Source organism: Rattus norvegicus, chromosome 14 (assembly GCF_021556685.1).
Source record: "Rattus norvegicus strain SHRSP/BbbUtx chromosome 14, alternate assembly SHRSP_T2T, whole genome shotgun sequence".
NCBI classification, from domain to species: Eukaryota; Metazoa; Chordata; class Mammalia; order Rodentia; family Muridae; genus Rattus; species Rattus norvegicus.
The window spans coordinates 52,369,265-52,388,506 of record NC_141547.1 but is presented as its reverse complement, the minus strand read 5'-3'; the positions used below and the strand labels follow the sequence as shown (position 1 = coordinate 52,388,506).

Below are 19,242 nucleotides of genomic sequence, written 5' to 3'. Positions count from 1 at the left end.
TGTGTCCATTGGCACTATGCAGTTTCCTCTTGTGCCAGGGATGTGGGCAAAGGTGGGCAGAAGTGGCAGTCTGCCCTGCCTTGCAATCTCAGGATTGCCCACACTTCTGGGTGTTCTACTCTCTATCTCCCACGGGATTTGGGATCAGGGAGCTACGGGCCCATTTCCAAAATTTATAGATAAATATAACCTGCAATTTATAAAATTTTCAAAAGACATACAAGAAAAACAATAAGCATACGGATGAAAATTTGCCTCCCACCCCCATGTTTTAGATTATGTATTTTAATTTTACCTTTATACAATAAAATTAGCTGAGAGTAAGCTTGATGCCCACAAGTATCAGACAAGTTTGTCAGATTTCAGTAGTCTTTTTTGAGAAAGTAAATTCAACTGACTGGAATGAATAAGCAAAGACTCAGGGGAATTGTTTCCAAAAGCTCATGAGATAGAGGATTGCTAGCTCAATCACAAAGTACTTTCATTCTTGAACAAGAAGAAAGAAAAAAAATACATGAGCAAAATAATTCAGTAAATATGTTAATAGTTTCTCAGATAAAACATACACTTGTGTGTGTTTTTGTAAAGTCATGAAAATATCTTCAGTAATTTATTACATGTTGTAATTAAAATTAAAGGGGTTTCTGGCATATACCTCTAAAATATTTGTAGGGCTATGGGCACCACATCTGCTCTGCTACAGGGCTAGGCCTTCTATAGGAGATTAGACGGCAGTACTGTAGGCAAAAGTCTTCTCTATTGCTCCCCATGACAGATCCTGATGAAAAGAGACAGTCCATGGTTGTAAGGCATTTATTGTCATGGCAGAAAGTGGATGAGTAAAACCATACTCTACCTCTCAGAGTGGGCCTGAGGTTAAATATCTTTTTCAGGGAGGAGTGTTTGGGAAGGAAATTTTATTGACTAAGCCCTTCAGGAACCTCATTAAAAATGGAGACATTTCTTGAGCCTACATCCTCTATGTGTGGAAGCGTTTGGGGCATTTCCCATATGTGACTGATGGCCACAAATCTTTGGTGTTATGGAACTAGAGACAGGGGCCTGATACCTGAGAATCATGAGAAACTACTGTGGACACTTCAGAGTCTCCTGGGTTTCTAGTCATAGCTCAACTGGAGACCAAGCTACCTTTCACAGTTCCACAAATATTCAATATATTCCCTGTATGGATTCTATTGTTAACCTGAGCATGACAAAGGATAGGTCTGAAAAAGTTATAGCTATCTGGGATTATAAAGACACTATTTTAGAAATAATTAGGTAAATTATGCATACATTCAATAATATATGTGAATTTCAAAATATTGAGTATATCTAATGTTGATAATCATGGGGGAAACTGAGCCATTTCTGATAAGTTCCTGAACCCATATCTTCAAAAAGAGATGAAACAAAGTACCAATTTATAAAATGGATTATATATTCTTTTCCAAATGCCACATAATTGGAGGAATAAAAGACTTGTAGTATTCTATTCTTTATTAAACTATTTTAGATGCCTGCTCATAAATATGTATTTTTCTGTGAATTAAACAGAATGATGAAGTATCAGGTAATATCTTTTATTTATATATATTATGTAATATATTCATATATATATTATTCAAATGAGCAAGTGACTATGAAATGTCCTTATCCATTTCACTTGATAACTTTTGGATAAAAGTCTACTTTATTGGATATTAGGATGGCAACTCCCTCTTGTTCATTGGAACTGTTTGCTTGGAAGACTTTTATCCCGCCTTGAACTCTGAGGTATTTTCTGTCTTTGTCATTGAGCTATGTTTTTTGTAGGTGATATTATATGTATATGATTCTTTCCTTTTGGTTTTCTTGTGAGATTATTAATTTCTTGTTTGTTTTTTCACTTTTGTGTAGGTACCCTCCTTGTGTTGGAGTTTTGATTCTAGAATCATCTGAAGTGATGGATTAGTAGACAGATATTGTTTATATTTTGTTTTGTCATGGAGTATCTTGGTTTCTCCATCTATGCTGACAGAGAAGTTTTCAGTGTGTAGTAGTCTGGATTAGTATTTTTGTTCTCTTAGGGTCTGCATGACCTCTGTCCAGGCTCTTCTGGCTTTCAGGGTCTCTGTTGAGAAGTCTGGTGTTGGGCTGGAGAAATGGCTCAGCCGGTAAAGGCTAGGCTCACAACCAAATATATAAGAGAAGTCTGGTGTAATTCTGATAGGTTTACCTTTATATGTTACTTAGCCTTTTCCTCTTACAGTTTTTAATATTCTTTCTTTGTTCTGTGGTTTTTGATTATTATGTAACAAGAATATTTTCTTTTCTGGTCCAATCTATTTGTGTTCTATAGGCTTCTTGTGCATTTTTGGCCATCGCTCTCTCTCTCTCTCTCTCTCTCTCTCTCTCTCTCTTTCTCTCTCTCTCTCTCTCTCTCTCTCTCTCTCTCTCTCTCTCTCTCCTAATTAGATTTTTACTTATTTACATTTCAAATGTTATTCCCTTTCCCAGTTTTTTGTCCATAATCCCTTTATCCCCTCCCACTCCCCTTCTTTTATAAGGGTGTTCCTATCCCCATCCACCCCCCTTATCACCCCCCTCCAACATTTCTTTGTACTGGGGGCCAAGCTTGGCAGGACCAAGGGCTTCTCCTTCCATTCTTTCTTTAAGTTGGGAAGTTTTCTATGATTTTGCTGACGGATTTTCAGGTCTTTTGAGCTAGGAATCTTCACTCTCTTCTCTATGTATAATTCTTAGGTTTCATCTCTTCATTTTGTCATGAATATACTGGATGTTTCACTGGGCCTTTACTTTAGTTCTATTATTCGATTTGGAAACTTGAATGAGATGGCGTGTAGTAGGAATGATAAATAAATCAGTTATATCAGAAATAGCATTGATTTGACTTCTATATGCAGTCTTCCAATTTAACAAGTACCATTTATGAAAGATTGTGGGTTTTTCAGGGTATATTTCTAGTTTCTTTATTAAAACTAGGTGTTCATAAGGGTAGAGATTTATGTCTGGGCCTTTACTTTAGTCCTATTATTCGATGTGTCTCATTTTATGCCTATGGGATCCAGATTTTGTTACTCTATGTTGGTAGTACATCTTGAAAACAGGACTGTAAGATTTCCAGCTTATTGTACTACAGAAGTGATTCAGTGACATCAATACAAAACTGTATACTCTGAATATGATAGAAGAGAAAGAAGAATAACCTTGAACATATTGGCACAGAAGATGAATTTCTGAATAGGACACTAAAGACAAATGATACCTCATGAATTTGAAAAACTTCTGTATGGCAAAGGATACAATCAATCAGACAAAGCACAAGCCTAAAGAATGAGAAAAGCTTTTTGCCAACTCTATGTGCAATAGAGTTGCACAAAAAGCTGAGTACTTAAAACATAAAATGAAATTAAGATAAAACAAAGACAAAAAACAAACCCAAATAATTCAATTATTAAAAATGAGGAACAGATATAAACTGGAATCTCAATAAATAAATCTCAAATGGTTGAGAAACATTTAAAGAAATGTTCAACATTCTTAACCATCAAGTAAATGCAAAACAAAATTGATTTGAGCATCTATCTTACGTAGGGAGCTACAACGTGCCACGCCTCAAAGATGACGCTGGTTTCTGCCTTCCACCCTCCCAACAGTGAGCTCTCCTTGTAGTATACAAGTCCTTTTTTGGCTATGCCTGTCTGGCCTGCTAGCTTCCACATAGTGACAGCCTGTCTGCATGACCCACGTGGCACATTGAGGTTGGTCAGCGTTTGGTATTTAAGCCAATGTAGGCCGTTCCCGGGAAAGAGAGAAGAAGCTTGTACAAGGTTCCTGAATATACTGCTTGAAGAAGATCTCTGCTAGTCGTGTCTCCCTTGCTGGTCGAGGTTGGGCATGACAACTGGTGGCCCATATGGGAAACGAACAACAAATCCACCGTAAAGGAAACCAACTCTCTCCGAGATCATAACTTCTTGAAGTCAGGGCAGAGCGAGTGTAAGTTCCCCAGGTAACGTGGGACACAATACAAGTCCGTGGTAGTAAGCGGCGATAAGGTCTCCGGTTGTGGAGTGAGTGTAAAGTCTAAGTTTATGGACCCTGCTCTAGTGGCGGTGTGTTGGTTGATAGCCAATGTTATTTTTTGAAGCATAGTGTTTTATCTGTGCTCCTGCTTGTGGCCCGAACAGTAGGGAGGAGTGAAACTAGCCACGGAGCCGCTGCAGCGAACGTGGGGACTTCTCAGTCTCACCCAATTTTTCTGGCTCTTCAAGAGCTGTTTGAAAGAAAAAGGCTTAGGATGAAAAGAAGCCCTATAGAGAAATTTCTTAGTGAGTGTGATGCCATTGCCTTATCTGCTGGCCTTATTCCAAGAGAGGAGTTGATCTCCAACATTGAGTAACCTTCCCTATTGGTCATCATTGACATGGAGAGTATCTTTGATTCTATCCCCTCAGCAGCCAGTTCCTGCCCCTATGGTCAAAATGCCTCAGGTTTGGGGGCAGGGGAGCTCCTGAAGTAGTTTCAGAAACAGTATGCAGCAGACTGTGAGTAACTTTGTTTTGCCAGACAGAACAGGCTTTACTCTAGGATGATAAGAGGAGAAAGTCTTGGCATCGGCTCTTCAGCTTACTCCAACTGGAGGCTGTGGCCAAGGTCAGGATAAATGTTTTCTTTTCCATGGGCCTTTAGCCCACTGAGACAGTTTGATAAAGGGCTGCTACTGAGGTCCTGAAAGTCCCAGGTGAACTGGTTACAATTCTTTTGTCAACCACTTGACATCTAACACCCAGGTCTACCGCCAGGTTCCAAGGGTGGGTCTCTGAAGGGCTGGAAAATGCCCCACCAATCTGGCTAAGGTTAAAAAAAATAAAAAAAATAAAAAAAGATATAAAGAGAAAGTTACAGAAAATGGAAGGATTAAGCTAAGTTGCTGAGAGTTAGTGTAAGTTGCAGAGAAAGTAAAGTTGAAGTGTACACATAAGTGGACAGCATCTAGTAGCTGTAGAGGAAGATACAGAAGATATGAACAGAGAGACTGAAAAAGAGAAAGAAAATAGAAGATAAAGAGAGCAGGAAGCTAGAGAAGTAAAGAGACAAAAGAAAAGGAAAGATCACAAAGGGGACTCTGAAGAGTCCTCAGGGGAAGAGAGTGATAATGAGGAAGAATTACAAGAACTTATAGATCAGCTTAAAAGACAGAGACTCAGAAGCCAAAAGAGGAAGGAGCGAAAAGAACAGGGTAAGAATAGGAATGAGGAAGGGATGGAGCCCACGGCTCCCCCTCCCTATGGGCGTATCACTCCAGGCCCAGGAAAACTGGGCGTGACCTTCTGCCCGGAAGTGTGAAGAGCAGTTCGTAATGAGCTGCATTCGCCCTATCCTGTCTATGTGGATGCTAATCAACTAGGATATCATGAGCCTCTCTATTTCAGTAGAGAACATATGGTATCACTGCCTCCTTTACCATTGCTCAGATAGAGGCTCTGCACAGATTTTGCATGACTCCTAATGATTGGACCAACCTGGTGCAAGTGTGCCTCAGTCCAGGACAGTATTTGGACTGGAGAGCTTTTCTCACTGAGATGCATCCACTTTATGGTTGATATCCTTTTAACTACAAAGAATGAAGATATTTTGGATTTAATATATGGAAATTTAGTTAAGTTGTTAGAAGGTAAGAGACTGTTTATTGCCCCTGAGAAGGTATAAAAGGGCAGTCTAGTAACGTAATTAGGAGCAAAGATAAACCCTTATACTATTATCCCCCAGAAGGTTGAATTGAGGAAAATAATCTTAAGATGCTCAATGATTTTCAAAAATTATTGGGAGATATTAATTGGATTAGATGCTATTTAAAATTGCCAAATAATGATTTAAGACCACTATATAATATCTTGGCTGGGGATTCAGCCTTGGATTCTCCTAGACAATTGACTAAGGAGGCGGAGAAGCATTAAGGAAAGTTGAAAACAGAATGCAAGTTTACATCGATGGAAAGAGGGTGCTGACATTATATTGTGCATTCTAGCCACTTACATGCAGCCCACAGGATTGGTGTGGCAGGATGGACCTCTGCTTTGGGTATACCCCAAGACTTCTCCAGCCAAATCAAGAGAATTTTATCCCTCAACTGTTGCTGAATTGGCCTTGACTGGAGTCCAACAGAGCATTCAATTCTTTGGGGTGTCTCCAGCCTCACCTGGAGACTACCTCCTGTAGTGCCGTACAGAAGTCAACAGATAAAAATTCTGTGTGGCACAGTGGATGATTGGGCTATATTACGATGTGGATTTCATGGAGAATTAGATAATCATTATCCAAAATACCTTTTGCTATCATTTTTTAAGGAACATCCCGTAGTTTTTGCCTCCTGTGTTCCCCTCCAGGGGGGCCCAAGTATTTTCACAGACGGATCAAAAACCATTTGTGGAGCCTATATGATTGACCATCAAGAGCCAATTTTATGCCAATATCAACCTGGCTCTCCACAAGTAATTGAACTCAAGATTGTGCTAGTAGTGTTTAAAAATTGTTCTTTTGCCTTTAATCTGCTCTCTGATTCATCGTATGTTGTTAATACAGTCAAGATACTAAAAGTGCCTGGCCCTATTAAAACAAACAGTATGGTATGCCAGTTATTGAGAGAACTTCAGGAGTTGATCTGGGGAAGAGATCAAAAGTTTTTTATCCAACATATCAGAGCTCATACTGGCCTACCTGGTCCTTTAAGTGAAGGAAATGATATTATAGACCGATGGACCAGGACAGAATGTATTTTCTTGAGCTCCTCTCTTGATTTGGCCAGACAGTTTCATCAACAATTTCATGTGCCTACAAAAACTTTACAACAGAAATTTCATTTGTCTAGAGCTGATGCTAAACAGATAGTTTTAGACTGCCAACAGTGTGTGACTTTCCATCATCCCCCTAATGTGGGGGTTAATCCCAGGGGCTTACTGCTTTGAAGATTTGGCAAATGGACATAACTCACATATCTGGATTTGGGACCTTAAAATACATTCATGTTTCTGTGGATACCTGTTCAGGTGTCATCTATGCTACCCCTATGAGTAGGGAAAAAGCACGCAGCACTATTGGACACTGCCTAGAAGCCTGGGCTGCTTGGGGAAAGCCCCAACACTTAAAGACTGATAATGGCCCGGCATACACTGCCCAGTCCTTCAAATTCTTTTACAAACAAATAGATATACAGTTGAGCCATGGCCTGCCTTATAATCCCCAAGGTATTGTTAAACGAACACATTGTACTTTGAAGGAATACATAATTAAACAAAAAAGGGGAAATAAGCCATGGCAGAACTCCCAAGGAACAGATTGAAACCCTATGACAGCTTGCACAATTTGCCTGTCAATGGAAGTTTGCAGCCTTGAGCGTGGCCAGTATCCAATATGAAAATTTTACCTGTGCAGCCAACCTCTCTAAACGATTATCTAGCTATCTTTTTGGTAATTAGATGGGAGAATTCGATTCCTTGATGGATCAGCTGCGAGTTGCCATCGTAACTGTGAATTCCATGCGAGTGGTTGCTGGCCTGGCTACAGGACTGTCATCGAGGATTGCTGCTGCTATGAATCACCTGAAGGAGTGGGCGGGTATGGGAGCCTTTGCAGGATTGTTGATCTTAGTCTGCCTAATAACCCTGTGGTGTCTCTGTAGAATGAGGTCTGTTCAGAGGTGGCAAGCAGCTATGGTGATAGAGGCATTTGCAGCCACTGAAGCAGGACAATCCCCTCAAGCCTGGTTTGCGGTCATTCAGAAAACCTAGTTGCACCTTGCCCCTGAGTATGTGTGAGTGATCCTACCCAGTGACGGGCAACTTCCCTTCTACCTAAGGTATGGAACCTTGTGGGCGATGAGGTGCCCTAAGACGGGTTTAACGAAGGGATGATCCTAAGACGGGGGGGAGGGGAGGTCGCCACACTCAGTGGTGCCTTTGCCTGTCTAATCAATTAAACAAAAGGGGGGAACTGTAGGGAGCTGCGACATGCTGTGCCTCAAAGATGGTGCTGGTTTCCGCCTTCCACCCTCCCGACAGTGAGCGCTCCTTGTAGTATACAAGTCCTTATTTGGCTATGCCTGCCTGGCCTGCTAGCTTCCGCATAGTGACAGCCTGTCTGCATGACCCGCGTGGCACATTGAGGTTGGTCAGAATTGGGTATTTAAGCCGATGCAGGGTGTTCCCGGGGAAGAGAGAAGAAGCTTGTACAAGGTTCCTGAATCAACTGCTTGAAGAAGATCTCTGCTTTTCGTGTCTTCCTTGCTGGTAGAGGTTGGGTGGACAATCTTACACCTTGCAGACTAAAAAGGATCAATGGCACAATAGCTCATGTTTGTGAGGATTTAGAACAAAAGAATATCCTCTATTGTTGGTGGGAGTGCATCCTTAAATAACCACAATGAAAATCAATATGGTGGTTCCTCAGAAAGTTTGGAATCAATCTACATCAAGACAAAACTATATCAATAGTGGCATATACCAAAGAACACTTCATCTTAGCCAAAGATCACTTGCTCAAATATATCCCTTGTAGATTTATTTCTAATATCCAGAAACTGAAAACAATCTAGATGTTTCTTGACAGAAGAATGGACAAGAAAAATGTGGTATTGAAATCCTCAGTTGTTAAGAAAAAAAAATAGGATGGATGAAAAAATCATCTTGAGTAACCTAACCCAGACCTAAAAATATAAATATTGAATTGAATCACTTATACAGGATATTAGCCTTTAAGTAAATGATAGCAAAGCTATAATCCATAGACCCTGAGAAGTTAGATAAAGAGGAGACACAGAGTATTTCTGGAGGGGAAAATAAATAGATTTTAATGGTTTGGGTCATATTAGAAAGGAAAGGGTTAGGCTGGTGGTTGGGAAGATGGGGTAAAGAGAGTGTGGACAGTGACTGTAAGATTTGGGGTAGAGGGGTTGGGGATTTAGCTCAGTGGTAGAGCGCTTGCCTAGGAAGCGCAAGGCCCTAGGTTCGGTCCCCAGCTCCGAAAAAAAGAACCAAAAAAAAAAAAAAAAGAATTGGGGTAGAAACTTAAATGTGTCATGGAAATCTGGTGCAGATTAAATTTCTTGTAATCTATGAAGGTGATCCTTTTAAGGACTCCTAGTAATTGGGGATATCGAGTCTCAACAGACCATAACTTTTTTCCAGAAAAGGCCTCCAGTGGTGGGCAACCTTATATTCAATTGAGTTGTTGGCAACAGGGGTCCATGAAAATTCTCAAATAACACATACTGTTGGTAAAGTAAAGGGTAGCGCTCTGCAAACTAACAGCAAAGGTTCAATTGTTGACAACAACACCATACAACCCATAGAACACAAAACATTCCAGTTGCTGACTACATGAAACCTTCACACCTACTACTAGACTCTATTTTGTGGGAAGGAAAAAATATTGACACCTTTTTGAAAAATAGGCTAGTGCATCAATGCACAAAACTTGTAAAAGTAGCAAATTCATGTCTTACGTGATGTAAGGCTCAGCGCATAAGAAGAAACCCATCCCTGCTCTTGTGGTAAAAAAAAAAATAGTTTCTGTACCACACTAGTACTGGCACAGTAGGACCACAGGATATCTGTGGGATATTTTCATCCCATTAAGCAAGGTGACTCACCCACTGAGATCCATCCCATCTCACACTGCTGACAGCTACTTTCTGAGCACTACAGGAATCTCTCTACCTATCTAGTTCCCAGGGCAGGTTGTTACCATGCCAGACATATGCATCACAGTTCTGTAGAGGCCCAGTGAGTCCCACCACCATATAATCTCTTGAACTCAAGTAAGTCACCATAGGAAGAACATATCATACAATAACCTCTGATACAATTGATAAGTTATAATTTGCTCATCTAGAAAGCACAAAATCCTGTACACACCCATCCCTTAAAATTTGTCTTAACAACTTATATCTATGCACAGAGAAGAACCTAAATATCTTCTACCATGTTATCCCAGCTCCTTCCTCCTCACTTTGACCCCTTCTCTCCTTTCTAAAACTTTTCTCCAGCCCATCCTTCCTTCTCATCCAATGATAGGCAGCATTCTATCTTGTACCTGACTTCACCTGCATAATGGCATCAACCTACTCCCTGACACCCTGTGTGTGTGTGTGAGAGTGTGTGTGTGTGTGTGTGTGTGTGTGTGTGTATGATCGTATTCAGCTTAGTATTTTTATGAGACTCCTTACTGTGCAACTGTATGAGTCTTTGACACCTGTGCCTGCTCTTATTAGGCTTCCATGAACAACTTCAATATCCTTGTTTCTATTTTATCATATTGTATTTTATTTTTTCATTTTTGGGTATTAACTCTTTTAGGCTTAGTGTTTTCTAATTACAGACAAAAATCGATGAGTGAATTCAGAGATGGAAGAAAAGTGGGAGAGGAATTCAAAGGAATTAAAGGAGGAAAAACTATAAAATGATATATTGCATAAGAAAGGAATATGTTTTAATAAAATACATATGAGAAAAATGATGTTGATTAACAAGACCTAAATTAAAAATGATTTGATAATCCAATCTTTTACAATATGAATCCAAACAATTGTCCTTGGAATATCCCTCACAGTAATGGTTATAGAATTATTAGATAAAATGTACTGGACACACAAGAATGGCCCCACAATTCTATGGCAATTACCCCAGTTAAAAAAAATAGTTATAACCTAAAATACTAAACATTGAATACTGTGAAAGTGAATCATTATTTCTGAACTTATGAAAGTATTTTCTTAGTTTTTTATACTTCTATGTAGATTTGCTTATATAGTGAACTACCAATATGACAGTACTCCAAAAATGGAAAATTAGCCTGATTCGTTGAATCACTAGGTTAATCTTGTTGATATATTTCTGATAATTAATCATCTTTGACAGATACATTGACTAATGTTCAATGTATAACACTAGAAAAATTATTATTTTTACAATGTGTATTCAGTGGACTAAATGAAAGAAGTTTATTTTATTAATAGTCAAACTTTTCATAAATTTTATGAGCTAATAGGGTTCAATTAATGTTGCCAAGTGGTGTGTTTCTTGTACATGTCTCTGGGGCAATGTGAAGTTGAGAGGGATGTGTAATGAATGGTTCAGCAGTTATACTGAAACCCTCGTCATTAGGATATGGGTAATTAATGTGCATCTGTGTTAGGCTCATGGGGGCTCTCTAGGAACCTGATGTGTGCAAAAAAAGAAAAATTATGAGACTTGCAAGGAATTACAGCTGTTTTCAATTTCTTAAAATTTAGATCTACATCTGTCTTTAATTAGATACAATAAATTCCCATTAACATCATTAGGCAACATTCTATGTTTGGTTAAGGCATATGTGAACTGAGAAAACTGATTTCAAAAGCTCAGGAAGTCTCATGGCATCTTTTAATCTCACAGGAATGTTTTATAATGAAATACAGACAAGTTCTACATAGCAGCCAATATAAAACTTCCTTCTCTTTTATTTTGGTCTCTTTCTAATTATGTGTTAGTGAGTGAATTTTTATAAAAGTGCCAGATACTTTTCAGCAACAATCAGAGAGATGCAATCACAACACCCATGGAATAGACTTATTATGTAAAATATTATATATATTATTGACAATATCAAATAGTTTACTAGAATACAATCATCATGGATGCTACAGATGAGTAGTCTGTTGATGCTCTAGTTTCCAGAGAGATTCCAATTAAATTGCTTTTATCTCCTGAAGCAGAATAACAGTCCATATTTCTCCTTATAATAAAATGTATTCTTGGGGCAAGTGGCATGGTAAGTCTGTATTTTTTAAATGAAACTGTCATTATTTAATTAGTATGCAAGAGCACAGTCCTGGATTTTAAGAGAAAGATGACTCTCATGAGTGTCCTTGTTCAGTGGCCACCATAATTTTGCTTTCTGAGAAAGCTTCTGGGAGTTTGTACTTGTAATTAAACATTGCCTTTATTTAGAGTTTTAGTGATACTCTGCCAATTATTCCATTGCAATATTATCTTTAAATGACAATATCCCCATTTCATGTGCAATTGTATTAGAGTCACTATAAGCTTTAAAGATAATAGATAATATGAGCAGAATATGTTAGGCTTTAAGATAAAATGTTTAGCATTAAACATAGACATACAAATGCATAGCAAGATGGATGGGAGATATTTCACCCACATAAAATCATACAGATTGGTTTTGATGTCAATGTTTTAGTAAAAGAACAAGATGTGGACATTATTCAAAAAAGTTATCATTACTGCTTGATTGACTTTCCACTCATTTTCTGAGCGTCCTACTCTGGCTAGACCTTAACTTAGTTCTCCTTTTAGGTTTTGTTAGTTTGTTCATTCAAAAATTTCCATAAAGTTCCCTGAAAGGTCTGAAACTATTTAAATAACGATTAGGGATTTTTCCCTCTATATTCAAATAAGCACTGATTATTGTTGTCACTGGTATTTCATCATACAGCATACCATTTCTTTACAGCTATTGTATGCCAAGGTGTGTTTGTGTGCATGATTCAAGATATCAAGCTTGGATGGAAGGCACTTTTTTTCAGTAGCTAATCTCCACAGGTTTCATTTTACATTTCATTATTGATTAGAAATATAGGATGTTCACACACATAAGCTGATCACTTACATGTGTTATTGCAAAATGTTTCCATAGATATTTAGTAAAAATTTGATTGTTATTATTTTTAATGCTTTTGTTACTAATATGAGCTACTTACACACTGGATACTAATTACATGTTATATGTAGACGTTGCTTTATTCTATTTTTTTTAAAGATTTATTTTATTTTTTATATATAAGTACACTGTAGCTGTCTTCAGATACACCAGAAGGGGGCATCGGATCTCTTTACAGATGGTTGTGAGCCACCATGTGGTTCTGGGAATTGAACTCATGACCTCTGGAAGAACAGTCGGGTGTTCTTAATCACTAAGCCATCTCTCCAGCCCGCTTTATTCTGTTATTATACTGTATGTTTTAGCTGCTTTACATAATGTTTCCTTCACCGGACAAGTTTATTTTTGTTTCATATTCATGGCACCATTTTTTACAACAGCTTGGCAAAAGACTAAAATTAGCATTGAAAGAATAAACAAATAAATGTAGCATAATATACTCACAATTATGCAATATATACTGTTCTTAATGACATCCTGTAGTCTGTGAGGATATTAGATATAATTGTGAAAATAAAAACATAATAAAAATATATCATTAGAACCTAAACTGTGGGCTTTATAAAAATTATCAAAAGAAGCAACTTCATTACATATTTAGTAAATTTAAAATGTCCTTGTGTTCTTCATACTTAAATATACAGTGACAGAAAGAACAGTGATTGCTAAAGACTGAGAAGAATGTCTGCAAGTGGAGGAAGGTGACAGGCAGGTTAAAAAAGTACAATATTACAGATTAAGATAGCTAAATTCTAGCGTTCCATGCCACAGCAGGTGAATATAATTAACATTAAAGCAATGTAAACTTTAAATTTAAAACAATGGAATATGGATTTTTGTCCAAAATTGTACAAGAACCAGCCAGATGCTTCAGTAAGTAAAGAAACACAGAATCAATACAGATGAAAATTGATGCCCAAACCTCACATGGTAGAAAGGGAAAGCCTATGACAGTAGGTTGTTTTCTGATCTCCACACAAGAAAACACATACACATAAATAAATAAGTATAATAAAATATTTTAAATTATACAGGTATAGGATAAAGGATGTATTAATCTAGTGATATGGTCATTACCTCATCCATTTTTTAATCACATTGTAACTTCATACTTCATTTAGGGATGTCTACAATCAAGTAAATTATGCTAAGATTAGTTTAAAATTAGATGAAAATATTTTACTTTAATGAATATTCTGCTATATTTGAGTGATTTCTGTAACTTATTAATGTAAAATTAGAAATAAGTGTGATCAAGGTGCCTTGTACAAAATTCCCCGATAATTAATAAAATATTATCTCATGGGAAAGCAAAAATATATAAACAAATGTGTGACAGGAATGAAGATTATTTAAGATAAGTCAGCTCCATATTTTGTTGCACTGATCTGAAATAGATCATTTGAAGATTAGAGGGGTACATATTTAAAGCACAAAAAAATACAGGCATATTTTCACCCTTGCTTATTAAGTATTGCATTTTATAAAAACTAAAATCAATAGATTTAAAAGAAAAAATTAAGATTTTTCCAGGGACTAGCCAAGTGATCAAACCGCTTTGCTTCTCTGTCTTTTCTTCCTTTGCCAGAAAGTGTATGAGTTACAATGGTTACTTTAGATGAGCTGTTAGAATTTGGAATAAGAATAAATACAAAGATTCTATGATAACTAGCATAAGTAGATGGGAGCTTCAATACAAATTAAGTAAAATTAAAATGCCCTTGTATTCATTGTTCTTAAAATATATATCTGCCCTCTCACTTGCAATCCTTGGTAATTTGTCCGACTGTAACAAGTAATGCACGGATGAAAAAGAAAGATTCTGATTATAATAATACAGTCAAGGCATCTTTTTATTTTCACCTTTACCACTAATATCCTCCAGACCCAATAGTAAAAAAAACAGACTAGAGAATGCCATTATTTTTTATACTAAAAATTAAAAGTTTATTTTTTTTACTTTTTTTTTATTATTATTAACTTGAGTATTTCTTATATACATTTCGAGTGTTATTCCCTTTCCCAGTTTCCGGGCAAACATCCCCCTCACCCTCCCCTTTCTTATCGGTGTTCCCCTCCCCACCCTCCCCCCATTTTCCCCCTCCCCCCAACAGTCTAGTTCACTGGGGGTTCAGTCTTAGCAGGACCCAGGGCTTCCCCTTCCACTGGTGCTCTTACTAGGATATTCATTGCTACCTATGAGGTCAGAGTCCAGGGTCAGTCCATGTATAGTCTTTAGGTAGTGGCTTAGTCCCTGGAAGCTCTGGTTGCTTGGCATTGTTGTACATATGGGGTCTCGAGCCCCTTCAAGCTCTTCCAGTTCTTTCTCTGATTCCTTCAACGGGGGTCCTATTCTCAGTTCAGTGGTTTGCTGCTGGTATTCGCCTCTGTATTTGCTGTATTCTGGCTGTGTCTCTCAGGAGCGATCTACATCTGGCTCCTGTCGGTCTGCACTTCTTTGCTTCATCCATCTTGTCTAATTGAATGGCTGTATATGCATGGGCCACATGTGGGGCAGACTCTGAATGGGTGTTCCTTCAGTCTCTGTTTTAATCTTTGCCTCTCTCTTCCCTGCCAAGGGTATTCTTGTTCCCCTTTTAAAGAAGGAGTGAACCATTCAGATTAAAAGTTTATTTTTATTCTAGATCTGCATAGTAGTGGCCTTTAATGTTTTCCTTTTTTCCATTTTTATTGGATATTTTTAATTTAGATTTTATTTTATTTATTTTATATTTAGTTATTTTTATTTATATTTCAAATGTTATTCCTTTTCCTGGTTTCCTGTCCATAAACCCCCTATCCCATCCTCCATCCTCCTTCTTCTATGAGGGTATTCTCCCTCCCAAACCACCCACTTTCCTGCCTCCTATACTGACACTGGTGGGGTGGGGCAGCCTTGGCAGGACCATGGGCTTCTCCTCCAATTGGTGGCCAACAAGGCTGGTCTCTGCTACATATGTAGCTGGAGTGTGAGTTTGTCCATGATGATTTATTCCCTGGGAGCTCTGGTTCATTGGTATTGTTGTTCTTATGGGGTTGCAAGTCCCTTTAGCTCCTTCAATCTTTTCTCTAATGCCTCTAATGGGGATCCTGTTCTCAGGTCAATGGTTTGCTATTAGCATTTGCCTTTGTATTTGTCACACTTTGGCTGAGCCTCTCAGGGGACAGCTATATCAGGCTCATGTCAGCATGCACTTCTTGGCTTCATGAATATTGTCTAGGTTTGGTGGTTATGTGTGTGTATGTATGTATGTATGTATGTATGTATGTATGTATGTATGTATGTATTATGTGCTGTATATCCACATAGGGCTGGCTCTGAATGGCCATTCTTTTAGCCTCTGCTCAAAAATTTGTCTCCATATCTCTCCCTATGAATATTTTTGTTCCCCCTTTTAAGAATTACTGAAGCATCTGCACTCTGGTCATCCTTTTTTCTTAATCTTCATGTAGTCTGTGGATTGTGTACTTGGTAATTCAAGGTTTTGGGCTAATAGCCACTCATCAGTGAGTGAATGCCATGTGTGTTTTATTGTGAATGAAGTATCTCAGTCAGGATGATATTTTCTAGTTCCATCCATTTGCATATGAATTTCATTAAGTCATTGTTTTTGATAGCTGAGTAGTACTCCATTGTGTAGATGTACCACATTTTCTGTATCCATTCCTCTGTTGAAGGGCATCTGGGGTCTTTCAAGCTTCTGGCTATTATAAATAGGACTGCTATGAGCATAGTAGAACATGTGTCTTTGTTTTATGTTGGAGCATCATTTGGGTATATGCCCAGAAGAAGTATTGCTTGGTCTTCAGGTAATACAATGGCCAATTTCGTGAAGAAAGTTGAGATTGATTTCCAGAGTGGTTTTAACAGCTTGCAATCCCACCAACAATGAAAGAGTGTTGTCTTTCCCCACATCCTCACAGGCATCTGTTGTCACATGAGTTTTTGATCTTAGCCATTCCAACTGGTGGGAGGTGGAATCTCAGGTTGTTTTGATTCGCATTTCCCTGATGACTAAGAATGATGAACATTTCTTTAGCCATTCAATATTCCTCAGCTGAGAATTCTTTGGCTATCTCTGTATCACATTTTAATAGGGTTATTTGATTCTCTGGTGTCTAATTTCTTGTGTTCTTTGTATATTTTGGATATTAGCCCTCAATCAGATATAGATTGGTAAAGATCTTTTCCCAGTCTGTTGGTTGCCATTTTGTCCTAATGACAATGCCGTTTGCCTTACAGAAGCTTTGCAATTTTATGAGATCCCATTTGTCTATTCTTGATCTTATAACATAAGTCATTGGTGTTCTGTTCAGCAAATTTCTCCCAGGTGTCCATGTGTTTGAGTCTCTTTCCCACTAATTCTTCTATTAATTTGAGTGTATCTGGTTTGATGTGAAGGTCCTTGATCCACTTGGATTTAAGATTTGTACAGGGTGATAAGGATGGATCAATTTGCTTTCCTCTATATGCTGACCTCTAGTTGAACCATCAGCATTTGTTGAAAATGCTATCTTTTTCTACTGGATGGTTTTAGCTCCTTTGTCAAACTTTGTCAAACTTTGTCATTCGAGTTTTTAGCTAGTTTTTGTTAAAAGTGGTCAAAAGTATATATAACAAAAATCCATCTGTACAGTGAAACACTATGTAGAGCAGTGAAAACCTACCAAAAAAGTAGAAACATGAATGAGGGCCTGTCCCATAAGAAGCTTCCATTACTGTACATTGTGACTGAGGGACCCAGTTTACATACACTACTAATTGAAGCTTCTTCTATGGGCTGACTAGTTTTATGTCAATTTAAACACACTGGTGTTATGTGAAAGGTGGGATGTCCAATAGAGAAGACCTAAAAATGATCTGGTTGTAGGACATATCCTTAATTAATGATAAGTGGGAATTGTCTGTTCTCTTTAGGGTGGTGCCATCCCAAGCTGTTGCTCCTGTGTTCTATGTGAAAGCAAGATCATCAATCCATGTTGAGAAAGACAACAAACACCCCCTTTCCATGGTATCTCTGCACAGCAATAAAAGGTTAAAAAAATGGAGTGTTATTTTATTCAATATTTGAAACTGGTACTAAATAAGGATGTTCCAATAAAAGTATGGATAGATACACTAATAGTAGTTTAATAAAATAAAAATTTCAAAATAGAATATATTACTTCAATAAAGTACTTACCTAAGCAATTAAGGGAAGCTGAAAAATTTGTTGTGCACAGATCAAATGAAGATCATCTTCTATAACCAGTGTAAGATATAAGGATTTACCAATTTACATGTACTAGTAGCAGTGAATATATTTCAGAATATATTTTGGTTATATGCATTTTATTCTGGGTTGGCTTGTCACCAACTTACAATTATCCAACAGTGTTACTTGTTTGTTTTTGCCTTATATTTTTAAATGTAAATGAGTTGAAAGGGGTTAAACAAATACTTGTGTGTATTTGAAGCAAAAAAGAAGTTGTTTTCTAGAAATTGATCACTGTGGTATCTTAGCAGCCACTGAGCAGACTTTCACTCCTCTTCTGTCTTATGTTCTGTAACTACAATTTTTCTTTTGCTTCATTTAGAAATTACTATTCAATAGTTGAAAAATGTCCAGACAATGTGCACCCAAGTAATTTCTTTCACTTGTTTCAATCACAGATTGAGTATGATAATAATAAAATTACTTTTATGTTTTGTGCCATAATTAATCATCCTGAAATTTAAATAATGAAGGACAGTACTATTATGAAATTACATACTGCTGTTTCCAGCAGTATTTGAGGATAAGAAAGTGAATACCAGTTTATGAATCTACATTGTTATTATTAGAATTATTTTTGAATTCTAAGGAAGTAATTCTTTTAGATGATGAATGAGGTTTGTAACAAAAAAGAATATTCAGGAAAGAACTTAGTTTTACCACAGGACTGTTAATCTAGTGTGCTCTTTCTCCCTTTTTTCTCTCAAACTCCTTGTTTCTAGCTATTATATTCAAAATCCTGTTTAGAAAATAGTGCCTACATTGGTTTTTATGTTGTGTTTTTTCTTAGACCTTTCTTTTCTTTAATTCCAAGTAATGTTTTAAAACACTGTTTTAGTTACTATTCAGTACAGATACAATAACTTTAGAAATAGACCAAACTGAAAAACTTAACTAAGGAGAAAATTTCATGCTTTCAAATAATTTAGTAGTTGATATGTGATCAAAAGTAATAATAACAACATATTTAAGGTAAAGTAATACATTTATACTGATAGAGTAAACAGGAAGGCAAGAGAAGTTGTCCTTTCCATTACCTCAAATTGTCAATCTATAACAATGTCTATTGGAAACTTACTGATTAAAAATATATCAAGTAGAATGAAATGCTGATTTTTAAATGTCTTGTTCTGTCTCATTTGTGTTTCAGACAAAATAGGTCAATTAATTATGATTAAGTACATTGTACTTTATTTCACATTAAATTATAATTGTTGCTTAATACCATGAAATACACATACAGCACAAAGTTGTAGCACCCCAATAC

The 19,242-nt window shown here is 37.2% G+C and overlaps 1 long non-coding RNA gene across 1 annotated transcript; it reads left to right on the top strand.

The window, feature by feature from the left end:
• Positions 1-3,803: 3,803 nt before the first annotated feature.
• LOC120096611 (uncharacterized) lies at positions 3,804-17,869 on the top strand. The gene is made up of 3 exons (XR_015637709.1): positions 3,804-4,002; positions 7,685-7,861; positions 17,639-17,869. It is a non-coding gene; the product is annotated as an uncharacterized LOC120096611 (long non-coding RNA).
• The last annotated feature ends 1,373 nt before the right edge of the window (positions 17,870-19,242 follow it).